This window comes from Mytilus galloprovincialis, chromosome 5 (genome assembly GCF_965363235.1).
Source record: "Mytilus galloprovincialis chromosome 5, xbMytGall1.hap1.1, whole genome shotgun sequence".
NCBI lineage: Eukaryota > Metazoa > Mollusca > Bivalvia > Mytilida > Mytilidae > Mytilus > Mytilus galloprovincialis.
Genome location: NC_134842.1, coordinates 61,801,457 through 61,815,046, shown reverse-complemented (window position 1 = coordinate 61,815,046; position 13,590 = coordinate 61,801,457). Strand labels below are relative to the sequence as shown.

Here is a 13,590-nt window from a genome sequence, read left to right as displayed (position 1 = left end):
TCTTTCACGAAGAATGCGCTAGTTTACTGTTCCCGTTTTCGACCTTACATTTTGATAACATGCAGATACGAAATGACCTTGATCAGTCATGTTAATTTCATGAAAATATTTTAAAACGGTGATCGAGAAATTCAGCTGGAAGGAAGGACACGTCATGCACGTCATGGTTGTAAGTGAATTAATATTCAAAGGCGCTTTAGTTATTGGGTCAATTTGCATGGAAGAAAAAAAACTTTATTCAGTCTAGACTAGCCTCACCCAGAGACATATATATGTATAAAGCCGGCTTTCCATTTTGCATCATATCCCACATAAATTTTTATTCACGTTAGGATACTTTAGTAAGATTTGCGTGACCTCGTTTTACGGGTCAAGAGAGGCCACATATCACAGGAGGTTGAAATCCTATCAATGAGGGTCTATAAATATGTCAACTCGACTATCACAGTAGAGCTTCTCTCGTAGAGTCGCTTCTCTCTACGAGAGAAGCTCTACTGTGATAGTCGAGTTGACATATTTATAGACCCTCATTGATAGGATTTCAACCTCCTGTGCACATATGGACACAATTCCGAACAGCACTATAGTATATTGATATATCTTGCAGAAGAAATGAATGACAACAGTCTAGATTGATAAAGCATACATTAATCTTTATCTCAAACACATTTTCATAGGAAAATAAGATGCACAACTTTGTTTTTTTCTTCAATTAATTCAGCAGTGGTTGCAGACGAAATGTCAGTCATGTGTAAAGGAAAGATTTCTGATTTTTTTTTGTTTTTGTGTAAGTCATTTGTAAGTTCTTCCTTTAAAGGAGCACTAAATTCAAGTTTATCCATTTCGGTGGTGCACTTATCATTCATGTATGAATTTTTTATATAGGTCAACATTTCTTTCAGAGTTCTCTGGACTTTTCAATAAAATTAACATATTTTCTTTTGACCATAAATAGGGTCACAAGAGTCTAAAAAACGTCAATTGTGGGGTTATTTGGGCAAGATAAAACATGTAAAAGGCATCACGCATATGAACAGAATCAGGGGATATTTTTCTTTCTATATATTAACAAAAGAAGGCAATATGCACTTACCTTTTAAGGCTTTATGTTTTTTTTTATATAACATGCCAGATTGCCGTTCTTATAATATTTTCAGAATGATTTTTTCATCGTCATCAACATTCACCAATGGCACATAAATTGTGTTATCATGAAAACAAGGGAATTTTAATAGGGTTTTTATATAAATAAATATAAATAAATATGATCTCAGAGGACAAACATTGGAAATCGTTCGTAATTGTGTCCAGTCGTAATTGCGTCCTGTGGGGCTATTGTTTTCCTCTCTTTATACACTCACAAACACTGCTATGCCTATGTTGACGTCCTATGTTGTTTTGTTGTATATATCCAAAGACCCATAGTAATTACGATTTTGTCCTATTATGCCGATCATTTACACTCATTTCATTAAATGCATCACTTGACTACCACATTTTCAAGGAATGCCAAATGGGACTACTGACCTAGCTATGCAAATTACCCACGTTGACTTCACACCATCTATGGCGTAACGCTCGCAACGTTGAGCGCCAACTTTAACTCAATCCAGTTTCTCTCGTATTAAAAACGTCTTATATTTGACTACCGGTAGGGTTCTACCAAAGGTAGTACCCTACACCTCGTAAAAAATATTCAAAATTTCCAAATTTCCATAAAACTTTGTTAGATAATGAAAAAAACATTGTTTTCGCGTTACACTTTGTACCCGAATTTCCATAAAACTCGCTTGATTCGGACTAAGACCGGGGATAAATTCGTTATCTACGTTCATATCCGTAGATATGGATATTCTAACACCCTTCAGTACCCTGTATACCCTTCGGCTATGCCTGATGGTGTACTGGGGTACTTTAGAGTGTTAAAATATCCATATCTAAGGATATGAACCTAGATAACTTATTCTGGCCTGATGTAAAAGGGATTCAGTATATTAATTAATCACAAATGCAACACATTAAAGTCAAATAATTCAACTTGATTTTTTTTTAATCAATATAACTATAGAATATTAAGAATTAACAAATTTTCTATAACATTTTAATAAATATATATTTTTTGTTCATTAATAAAAATTTTAAATAAGTCTTTAGCAATTGTTTTTGTACATCACTAATTTTCAAATAAGTATTACATAATAGGACTAGGTATTGGTTATTCAGATTAATTACAGATTTGTTTATTTAACAATAATCACCCTGTTGATGTCTATAAGTGTTTGACAGGAGTTTTGCATCAATTACTGATTTTCATGCCAGGGGTGTCATTTTTGCCAAAATTCTGATTTTCAAATGTATCAATTGCGCCACAATTTGAAACTCATTTGCGCCTATTTCACCTGCATGACCTGTACACATATATCTATCATACTAATTAATGATAAATATACATGTATTTGTTCTTATTTTTGGCTAATAACATGTATAAAGTATCATTTATGAAATTATTGTTACAAATGTACACTAATGTCTATACTGAAGGAATGTATTCAAACCAACCGATGGACATTTATTATTAAAAGTGTTCATTAAAGAATTTAAGAAAAATCAATTTGATATTTAACCAATAATGGAGCAGAGGTATTCCAAAAGAATTATAAGAAACTGTTAAATACATTCCATCCTTCAACACATACATGTGGGTTTTTTTTTTACAAAAAAGAGAAGCTACAAGCAGTAAGGGGTACTTTTTGTACAATTAATCTTTATTTAATTGATATCAATCAGTAAATAAAATATAGTTATTTAAGTTAATTATTATGTTTGAATAATCTCTCCTTAATTTTATCAAAAATTTACTTGCATTATAAGTAATTTTTTTTTTTAAATCCCAAAAATATCTCAAGTTATAAGATGTAAAATCATGCCTTTAACAATTTTTCATGAAGGTAGAGAGGGGGGAGGGGCTTGTAAATGAATGTTCTGAAGATAACAGACAAATGAGACTTTCATTGTCCATGAAATTTCACTTAAATTATTTGTAAAGACATCTGCAAAGGACAGACAATTCAAAATTCTGTTAGACATGTTAGAGCATAGAAGTTCTAAGAATTCAAGAAAAGAAGGTAGGATGATTTTTGTTGAGCCTTCGACTTTAGTCGAAAAAGCGAGACTGAGCAATCCTACATTCCGTCATCGTCGGCGGTGTCCACAAATATTCACTCTGTGGTTAAAGTTTTTGAAATTTTAATAACTTTTTTAAACTATACTGAATTTCTACCAAACTTGGACTGAAGCTTGTTTATGATCATAAGAAAGTATCCAGAAGTAAATTTTGTAAAAATAAAATTCCATTTTTTCCGTATTTTACTTATAAATGGACTTAGTTTTTCTGCGAGGAAACATTACATTCACTCTGTGGTTAAAGTTTTTTAAATTTTAATAACTTTCATAAACTATCCTTGATTTGTACCAAACTTGGACAGAAGCTTGTTTATGATCATAAGATAGTATCAAGAAGAAAATTTTGTAAAAATAAATTTCCACTTTTCCGCATTTTTCTTATAAATGGACTTAATTTTTTTGCCAGAAACAAAACATTCACTCTGTGGTTTAAGTTTTTAAAATTTTTATAATGTTCTTAAACGATCCTGGATTTCTACCAAACTTAGACAAAAGCTTGTTTCTGATCATAAGATATTATTCAGAAGTAAATTTTGTAAAAAAAAAATTCACTTTTTCTGTATTTTACTTATAAATGGACTTATAGGTTTTTCTTCCAGTTAACATTAAATACAGTCTGCAGTTAAAGTTTATAAAACATTTATTAGATTCATAAACTATCCTCGATTTTTTTACCAAACTTGGAAGCTTCTTTCAATCAAAAGACAGTATCGAGAGGGAAATTTTTAGTGATGTTTTTCCTCATTTTTGTTGAGTCTGCAATTAACAGCAAAAGTAGGCGAGACACTGGGTTCCGTAGAACCCTTATGAATTTTTTTTTACTTGTACACGTACAAAAATCTGAATGTCTAAGGGACATAACTAGGCCAATTTTATTTTTTTACCTATATGTACAAGTAAATAAAATACACTTGTATAAGAAGCCTACAAATTTACTTATAAAAGTATATTAATATTTACTTCTTCAAGTAAATAAAAATTACTTGTACAAGTAGTACCCCTGACTGGCAAACCACTACATAATAAAATAGTTAATACAGTACCCAACAATGCCCAAAGGAGTCCGAACATGTGACAAATTCCAAAACCTCATCTTAAGTAAATCCTTAACATGTTAGTATGGCGTTCATTATCACTGAACCTAGTATATATTTGTTTAGGGGCCAGCTGAAGGACGCCTCCGGGTGCGGGAATGTCTCGCTACATTGAAGACCTGATAGTGACCTTCTGCTGTTGTTTTTTCTATGGTCGGGTTGTTGTCTCTTTGACACATTCCCCATTTCCATTCTCAATTTTAACAATCACATCACAATCATGACAATCATGATAATGCACGACTTTTACAGAACTTTGCAAGCCATTTAGTTTTTGACAGACTCTTTTAAGTCAGAACGTGATTTGACCTGTTTAAGTCAATTTGTCCGAACATGCCCATTTGAACTGTTTAAGTCAATTTGTCTGAACATGATTTGACCTGTTCAAGTCAGATTGCAGAACAAATTTTCCAATCAAAGCTAAGTGTACTTCCTTTAAGCCCTGCTTCTGAATCTGCCATTTGTGAATTTATTTGATAAATGTTTAGAAACAATTAAGTCAAATGGTTATTTATTTTAGGAGATCTTACATATATTTCTTATGTTTGACGTTCCCATACTTTCATTTAATATCATATGTCAGTGCCCCACTCTAAAAATTTCAATAAATTTAGTTTTGGGCTGACTGTTTTAAGTCAAAACGTGATTTGGCCTGATTAAAAGAAAATGCATAAATTTAAATATTGAATATATATACCAAATATTTTTTTTTATAGTCCTTATTGTGACTTTAGGGGACCTTTAATATTTTCTCTGTCCTATATCTGGCTTTCCCATACATTTTTAAATCAATATGACAGTACTAGACTTAAAGGTTGAAATAAGTTTAGTTTTGACTGACTCTTTGAAGTCAGCTTGTTTGAGTCAGTTTGCACAACAGTATTTACCTCAATGAAATATTAAAATAATAAATGTTTTGCTCTTGATAAATTTAGCTAAAAGTGGATGAGAATAGATCCCTTATTTTTTCCTTGGAAGATTTGAAGTATTGTCATGGTACTAGTAAATGTATCCAATATTGTATTTTATAAATCTTTTGATATTGACAGAAAATTGTATGATCCATTTTTTCTGCTTTGGTTTTTGTTTGTATTTTGAAATGATTGAATTTGATGAGAAAAAAATATTATGTTAAGATTCTGGAAAGAAGAAGGTATGCACGATGAGCCCACTTTTTAAACTCTTTGATTCGAAACTAGTAATCACTATATTTTATGGAGATTGATAACAAAGTGGTAGTAATGACTGCTTCAAGTCAGAACAAAAATGACCTCTCTAAGTCAAAATGCATTAAAAAGGGACATAAATCTTATTAGAATATGAAGATATTAAGTCACAATATTTTATGCAAAAGCTGACCTGTGGAAGTCATTTTATGATAAATTAAAGTCTGACATAAACTGACCTGTACAAGTCATATTCTGTTGAGTGCAAGAAGGGAGACAAATTATATCTGACCTATGGAAGTCATTTTATTCTGACTTGTTTATGTCAGAGCTCTGACTGCTTAAGTTTCAGTATAAAAACAATATTATGTTAAAGTTCAATGTCAACAAAATATAATTGTTTTGTATTTAGCACAAAACTGCCCTTACTCAGGGGAAGGGCTTGGTAAAACCTCACTCTTCCCCAGTTTCTCAGCCTCATATAAAAAAGTGTTTTCCTGACATTGACCTAATATTGTGTTTTTACTCTTGATAATGAAACTTAAAGTTGAATAAGTTAAATAAATGTTTTTTGAAATAGAAAATAATCTAATTTGGAGCCAATAGTCCATCTGTGTCTTATACCCTTTGGTGCATGCTCTGGCCTTGCGGTAATAAAACTTTCGAGTTGTTTTTTTTGTATTCATACTCGAAAATCAACCAATCAAAATGCTGGATTTCATGTTTCGAGCATGGTTTTTGTGCTCCAAACACTGAGCAAAGTTTTATGACTTCAACCCCTGATTTGATATATATGTACATGGTATACTGCCTGCGAAATTTTAAAAACTATTTGTTTCAACACTTGCCCCATTGTCATGATTGTACCATGATTTTGCGTGCATCTTCTTGTCTTAATTTTTTTTAATCAATCCACATTAAACATGTTAAACAGAGACTATTAAAATATTTGCAATCAACACTTAATTGTTTAACTACTAAAATATAAAAAAAGACTTGTGAATATATGATATCTGAAACTTGAACATAATTATATAATGTACTGGCTTAAAGATTTTATAAACCCTGCAGGAATTGGTATATATAGAGAGAATATCATATGGCTTTTTCAATATCGCATCCTTATCAACCCGAGACACCAATATAATCCCAAGAGCTCTGCTCGAGGGATTATATTGGTTGAAGTTTGATACGGTGTGTGATATTGAAAAAGCCATATCATATACACTTTATTATATATACATATTCCTCAAGTAGATGTTTTTTATGTGACATGACGTCATACAGATAAGGAGGTTTGAAATGACATCATACAGATTATAGGTTTGACATGACATCATACATATTAGGGATTTGAAAACCTTTGCAACAGTGACTGCAATCGATGACGTGACGTCATACAGATTAAAGGTGTGATAAAGCTTTTGTAACCGTGCTGATATCGATATCATCACGGGTGGCTGATACAGCAAGCTTGCCAATGATTGTATTACACATACAATTTATCTGTATTTACTACTAAGTATATAATAAATGTGTATACATTAAAAGACTAAAGCATTTATACATGGAGTTATTTGACCTTAAATTAATAATTACACAAAACTTCCATGACAAACATCTAGAATTCAGACAGACAAGACATTTGGTCTGGTGGAGAGTATCTTTGGCAATCATACCACATCCTATTTTTATACAGTTATTTAATGTGGTATGAACATATAGATAAATGGTCATGAATATTTAAATTTACAGACAATGAGAAAAAGTATTTTTCAATCACTACTCAAAAGCCTGTGCTAAAATCCAGTAGTTATAATTTGCATGTTGATAATTTTGCAATAGATTTAGCTCAAACATCGCAAATCCAACCTGCATTCTTACAGGGTTTCTCAGGTGACCTTGCAACCTAACCTCAGTGAAAAGGACCTGTGAGTGACTTTTAACATGTTTAATAAACTGCTTTGCTCAGCGCAGCTAGATATATACAAGGGGCAAACATTTTGTTTATTCTACCCACCTCTTTTACCCCCCAAAAATAACATAAGAATTAAGTTTCTTTTTTATACGCCTGGAAAAAATTGACAGTCGTATATTGGTATGATGTCGGTTTCGTTGTCGGTGTCGTCCATAGACAGTTGGTTTCCAGACAATAACTTAAGTATAAGTAAATAGAAATCTATTAGATTTAAACACAAAGTTTATCACCACAAAATGAAGGTTGAGATTGATTTTGGGGATTATAGTTCCATCAGTTTAGGAATAATGGTCCAAAAAGGGGGAAAAACAAAGGGATGGTAAAAATTAGCCTTGGGGGATTATGGCCCATTTTGTAATTATAGGCAAAAAGGGGAAAAAACAAGGGTGATCTGATTAATGGACAATTAGTTAAATTTATACAAATTATACATTTATAATTTTTAAGCAGTGAAATGGAGATAATTCAAACACAACATTTTGAATTACCTCCCTTCCACTGCATTTAAATTATGTAGACAGAAATTTTGTGTTGTCTTGGTTGTGATAATTTAGCTTTCAATTTATTTTTAAAGCTGCTATTTTCAAAATGTTGATAAATGGCAATTCAATTTTAGTTATGATTATGTATATATTTAAGAAAAAAAGGGGGAATTGAATTACAATCAGACCTATATCAAGTGCAAATATTGTGTCCATTTATGCCCCAACTGTTCAGGATTGGACCTCTGCAGTCGTATCCAGCTGTTCTCTGAGCAGCAATTTATAAAATGTGGTACAATTTATGAGACATCAATACACTCATACACAACTTTTTGTCTGAAAACTTTGAAAAAAATGGTGCTTCACTGGTGCAAATGGAGGTGTATCTGGTAGGTTACTTAAAGCTCATGGTAGATGGGCTTCTGATGAGAAGAAAACAAATGACACAGTAGTAAACAATTATTGGTCACCCAATGGCGTTTAACAATGAGCAAAGCTCATACGATACCACATAGTCAGCTTTAAAAGGCCCTGAAATGACAATGTAAGGCCAAAAATAAATAATTGTTTGTTTCCCCAAACCCGACCCTATCAAGTCAGGTGTGGGTAGGTAGGTAGGTAAATTATTTTATTTTTTTGGTAAATTTGTTTTTTTTGGTTCTTGTAAATAGGAAATTACAAACCATCATTTTAGGGCAGTACTTTAAATTCTAGGGTATATTAAGCTATCAGTTTCCTCATGTCAGATTTATTAAATAAAACTCTATGTATAATTTGAAATAGTTTATTAAATTCGGTTTCTTTTGGGTGATAATTTTCCAATAATGACACAGTCTCTGTTGCCCCCACAGCTGCACAGAATGCACATATATCGGGCTGTGCCACGGTAGTCATAATACGGAAATTCCACATGTGTATCACGGTCTATCTGAAGGTATATATATATATTGGGAATTTCCAATGAAGAAAATGTCTAAAATACTGAGCCGTTTGTTTATTATATTAAGCAGTATAATCTGTCAGAAATCTGTCCAAGTTCAACGTCAGAGAGTGTACTAGTAGAATGAAGTTATGCCGTTCATTGAAGTATGCAATTTTCCACTGAAAGAAGGATTTGAACATTGAAACCATATCAAACACTGAATTACTTAATGAAACATGCATATAAAATATAATCAACTGAGAGTATGTTAACAGAGGAGAATTTAGGGGTAGGGCCCCCTTTTGGGGAAATAATTGGGTTGCTTATATAGGGAATCAGGGAAGTGGGCCCCTCTTGGGCAGTCAGTGGGCCCCCACTTACGAAAATTTCTGGATCCGCAACTGGTTAAATGTGGAAATTTCATTCAATGTTGGGTCACAAAATCATGCTATGCAAGACCATGTTATTATACATTAATATTGTTATATATTAAAAATGATAAGAAAATCTTTTCGGGAATACCATAAAAGCAAACCTTCAGGTGTGAGAACAGATCCACAACAGAAGTCATACTGTCAATGCTCTGGATTCTCAAACAGTTACCATTGTGGCAGCCTTCTTCTTAGAGAAGTATGCATGGGCTGTCTGCTTTTACAAGACTAGTGTGGAGTGATCTGCTTTTATTTGGGACCAAATGATTAATTTAAATGAGGTCTCGGGTCAAATTAGTCAGGGCATAAGGAAATCATTAAGGAATTGATATATAGAGGGTTTGAAAATTTGCATGAAGAAAAAGAATGCAAACAAAGGTGGGTAGACTCTCCTTATCCTAAAAAAGTCTACCTTTGCTTGCAAGAAATAGATGTTGGAACAGTCATTTATAATGCATACCTGTTAACTTGTAAATAGCTTCTTCTTTTTGCTTAGAAAGTTTGTTAACAGCTTGACTGTCTCCCATCATTTTGTCAAAGGTATTGACAACATTTGAGGAGGATCCTTCTTTTTCTGTAGAGGTCCCATCAATATTAATGTCAATGCAAAATTTCAAAAACTTAAATAGGTATAGGAAGATGTGGTATGAGTGCCAATGAGACAACTCTCCATCCAAATAAAAATTTATAAAGGTAAACAATTATAGGGTAAGGTACGGCCTTCAACACGGAGACTTGGCTCACACCAAACAAGCTATAAAGGCTCATAGAAAGGCTGGGCCCCAAAATTACAAGTGTAAAACCATTCAAAGGGGAAAAACAACGGTCTTATCTATATAAAAAAACGAGAAACAAGAAACATGTATAAATTACATCAACAAAAAGTCTTTATTAAAGTCTAGTGCCAGTTTTATGTCATCACCGTAGTGTTGACTAAAATATTTCTGTAGAACCACTTTTTTTGGATACACGGATGTGTTTTTTGTCAAGAGCATCCTCCTCCGCTTCAGTCTTAAATCTGCTATCACGTCCACATATGTCTTCAAATATTTCCTTCTTCGAAAATCTGTGCAACACATTTGTTACCAAGACTTTCTTAAAGTTTCCAGCCGAATAAACGGCAACAAAAACTGACAGGACGGTGTCCATGTAAATGTAAGAACAATCTAGAGAATATTGTTCTGAATATCGTAAATGAGGATTTCTTTTTGTCGAGTATCAAGTATCGAGTAACAAAAAGTGAGTATCGAGCTATAAAAAGTGAGTATCGAGTTACAAAAAGCGAGTAGCGAGTAACAAAAACTGAGTAGCGAGTTATAAAAAGTGAGTATCGAGTTATAAAAAGTGAGTAGCGAGTAACAAAAAGTGAGTAGCGAGTTATAAAAAGTGAGTAGCGAGTTATAAACAGTGAGTAGCGAGTAACAAAAAGTGAGTAGCGAGTTATAAAAAGTGAGTAGCGAGTAACAAAAACCGAGTAGCAAGTAACAAAAACCGAGTAGCGAGTTATAAAAAGTGAGTAGCGAGTAACAAAAGGTACTTATCATTTTTATATCAGCGCATCATAGTTCATTGCAAAGGATATTCATTTTAATTCATTAATTTAAATTGATATATTTTGTTTGCCATTTTGAAAGAACTAATGTTAAAGTAATATACTAAAATACATTTCATTCTTATAAATGCAGTACGACTGTGCAAGACCCCCATGTGTGTTTAAGTTTGCTTACGCCCATTTCGTTGTGTCACAGCCAACTACCTTACCCCTAGATGATCATGTGTCTATATTAAACTATAAACAGAGACATCTTTATTAAAATAGTACGTCAGCTTGAAATTTCCAATTAGTATAAAAAAATAATGAAAATAATAGTGAAAACCTATCTGTAAAAATACACCTTTTCTTTACAATTTAGAAACTGAAAATAGATACAAGGAAAGAATTTTACTTTTCAAATTAAATTTTGAATTTGTAAACTTATGACAAAGTTTATAATATGTTACCCTCAATTGGAACTTTAAATAGTAATTTTTGGATTCAAAACCTATGACTGTAATTTTTGCTCTAGTAATGATATAGGTGATGAATTTCATTACTTGTTCCATTGTGAAAGAATACTTTTATAACCATACCATAACGCTTGTTTGGAGATGAATTAAAATTGAGAATGGAAATGGGGAATGTGTCAAAGAGACAACAACCCGACCAAAGAACAGACAACAGCAGAAGGTCACAAACAGGTCTTCAATGCAGAGCGAAATTCCCAGACCAGGAGGCGTCCTTCAGCTGGCCCATAAACAAATATCTATACTACATGAACTAGTTCATTGCTAATGAACACCATACTCAACTCCTAATTGTACACAAGAAACAAAAATTAAAAATAATACAAGTCTAATTAGTATTCTTCTTGACATGCTAGTGCTTTGTATTGGAAAACGAAACAACATAACTCCGGGGAGGACTGAGGCTATAATTTCAATTTGTATATTGGTGTTTGAATAAAAGATTTTTCATAATTACACTTTGTATTTTTATGAATAAATTTACAAATTAGCTAATTATGGGAATATTTATCAAAACGTTAAGCAATAATCCAGGAAACATACACTATATCTGTATTAGTTTTGTTAAAAAATGCATATTAATATTGGTAGTAAGGACCTACATGTAGTTCTTAATTGAGATCCTCATCAGATATCCCTGGCCATATATTTTCCTTTTTGTCATATAAAGAAATGCTCGAATTTAATATGTACGTACGGGAAACAAGGAACATTATCCCCAGACAAAAAAAAATGATTCTAAATACATAGATGTAGGAAAATGTGGTATATGAGTGCAATGAGACAGACTCTCCATCCAAGTAACAATTTATAGAGGTAAATCATTGTAGGTAAAAAAAAAACAGCCTTCAACACGGAGCCTTGGTTCACACCGATCGAACAACAAGCTACACGTTCATAAAAGATGAATTTTATTACAAAGGATAATCATCATGAATTATACTGGAATTATCATTTGACCTCACTGATATTAATATGTTTATGTGTTGATCTGTGATGGGTATATATGTTAATGAAATCCTTCACCGAATACGGGACCACAATATTACTAGTGGTAGACCCCAATGTTCAACAGTCTTCAATTTCTACCAAATATGGGCTGTCAAAAAAAAAATGCTGACATTCCAATTTTCAATAACAGTTAACAGCAAATATATTATCACAAAAACAGATAACAAAAACCCTAATAGTCCAATAACAGCTAACAATGAATAAGACAATAACAGCTTACAGCAAATATATTTTCAGAATAACAGATAACAAAGAATCAATTTGACCCATAACAGCATAACAGTTAAACCCCTTGCTTCCCTCTTTGGTTGCCAATGAGACATATCTCCATCCATGACAAAATCTCTTCAATGTAAGCAATTATAGGTCACAGTACAGCCTTCAACATGGAGCATTGGCTTGTGCCGCAAAGTAAGCTGTAACCCCCCAACTTCACATTTTAAACAATTCAGATGAGATTAAACAACACCCAGATTTAAATACGAAATCATCAATGTTAAAACATGTATATATGAATTACAGTAACAAGAGACAACAAAAATCATAGATTTCTTACTTGGAACAGGTAAGTTAGGAAACCGTATATATATTTAGGGAGGTTAAAAGTATGTGCAGGAATTGTCCCTTTCCTCTAACATAGGACAGTGGCATTACCGGTACAGCACAACATAAGAACAACCAAGTAAAACTCTGAAGAGAACAGCTTTTAAGTTTTAACTCATCGGGTCGATACTAAGCAAACTATAAACAAATAATCAGGTTAGATGACGAAATAAAAACATTTATCCTGATTTAGAGTAATTTATAAATATATTAAAACGACTATCCTTTGCAATGAATTCATATAAAAAAGCAAGGTATCAAATTGTATTGAAAGCCTTCATAATTAGTAAGTAATGAAAAGGGAAACAAACCATGAGATGATCATTCGTTGAAAAACTAAGAATATAAATGGTAGCTTTTGTTACTCGATACTCACTTTTTATAACTCGATACTCGCTTTTTGTTACTCGCTACTCACTTTTTATAACTCGCTACTCGCTTTTTTGTTACTCGCTACTCACTTTTTATAACTCGATACTCACTTTTTATAACTCGATACTTGCTTTTTGTTACTCGCTACTCACTTTTATAACTCGATACTCGCTTTTTATAACTCGCTACTCACTTTTTGTTACTTGCTCCTCACTTTTTATAACTCGATACTCGCTTTTTGTTACTCGCTACTCACTTTTTATAACTCGATACTCACCTTTCAT

At 32.5% G+C, this 13,590-nt stretch overlaps 2 protein-coding genes across 5 annotated transcripts in view; one reads left to right on the top strand and one right to left on the bottom strand.

Moving 5' to 3' along the window:
* LOC143076204 (uncharacterized) overlaps nt 1–13,590 on the bottom strand; it is a 100,021-nt gene that overhangs the window by 26,239 nt on the left and 60,192 nt on the right. The window lies entirely within an intron of this gene.
* The window catches only part of LOC143076203 (uncharacterized), a 144,432-nt gene that overhangs the window by 89,927 nt on the left and 40,915 nt on the right, over nt 1–13,590 (top strand). For 2 of the 3 annotated variants that reach the window (XM_076251897.1, XM_076251901.1), the window contains exon 1: nt 23–169. The exons of the other annotated variant lie outside the window; for it this stretch is intronic. The gene's annotated coding sequence lies outside the window, so the exon portion shown is untranslated. Of the gene's footprint in view, nt 1–22; nt 170–13,590 lie in introns of those variants that run through there. 3 annotated transcript variants of the gene reach the window in all.